Source organism: Penaeus vannamei, chromosome 10 (genome assembly GCF_042767895.1).
Source record: "Penaeus vannamei isolate JL-2024 chromosome 10, ASM4276789v1, whole genome shotgun sequence".
Taxonomy (NCBI): Eukaryota; Metazoa; Arthropoda; class Malacostraca; order Decapoda; family Penaeidae; genus Penaeus; species Penaeus vannamei.
Genome location: NC_091558.1, coordinates 37778591 through 37779533, shown reverse-complemented (window position 1 = coordinate 37779533; position 943 = coordinate 37778591). Strand labels below are relative to the sequence as shown.

Genomic DNA, 943 nt, shown 5'->3' with positions numbered 1-943 from the left:
TTGAGATAAAAAGGAAGATAGGTAGATATTTTCTTTTAACTGGATATTTTCGGAAAGTAGATATTTCAAGGAGCCAAGAAAAGGGGTATTTAACAGTCTTCTACAGCTGGATAATACATCTTCAAGTGAAAGCACACACACACACACACACACACAGACACACACACACGCACACACACAGACACACACACACACACACGTACGTAAGTACGCAACATAATATGTGTAGAAGAGTTCTCGTAAAAGGTACAAAATAACTTTAGTAAAATCCAATTATATTATATATGTTTCTGTGGTGTAGTGGTTAGCACAGTCGCCTCCTACGCGACAGACTCGGGTTCAATCCCCGACGGATACTACTATCGACTGTTTTTGCATGAATTTTTGTTTGTATTTCTATCTATTTACCTTCCGTTCCCTATATATTTCTACTATTCTTTTTCTTTCCCCGGTGTTTACAATGCGAAGGAATAGGAAGGAATTGGAGGGTTTAATTTTTGATTTTTGCTTGGTTGTTTGTTAGTGTTTATGCGCGTTTTCACAAATTTGTTGTCATATTATTAATATGGAAAGCAAAGACTGGGAGGAGGAAGAAGAGGACGAACAAGTGATGAAGAGAAAGAAATAAAAATCAAGACGGAGTAGGGAAGGTGGAAGATAGGAAAGAGGCAAAAAAGAAGCACTTTTTGTTTTTATTATTTTGCTTAGTGTTATCTTCGTTCCACTTTGCCTACTTCAGACAAGAAACATCCGTTTCGGTGTTCTTACATACTCGTAATAATGTGCGTGTGATTGTAAGACTGTTTGAGTGTTAAATAGTTGGGTTTTTACATAGATTGTTAGATAGTTAATTAGTTTGTGTTAGATTGTTTGATAGTTGGACATTTAGATAGATTGTTAGATAGATTGACTGTTAGATAGTTAAATCGTTAGTTATATAGTT

General features: G+C 35.4%; 1 non-coding gene across 1 annotated transcript; it reads left to right on the top strand.

Annotated features, from left to right (window-relative positions):
- The first annotated feature begins 286 nt into the window (after nucleotides 1–286).
- On the top strand, nucleotides 287–358 carry TRNAR-CCU (transfer RNA arginine (anticodon CCU)). The gene has a single exon. It is a non-coding gene; the product is annotated as a tRNA-Arg (tRNA).
- The last annotated feature ends 585 nt before the right edge of the window (nucleotides 359–943 follow it).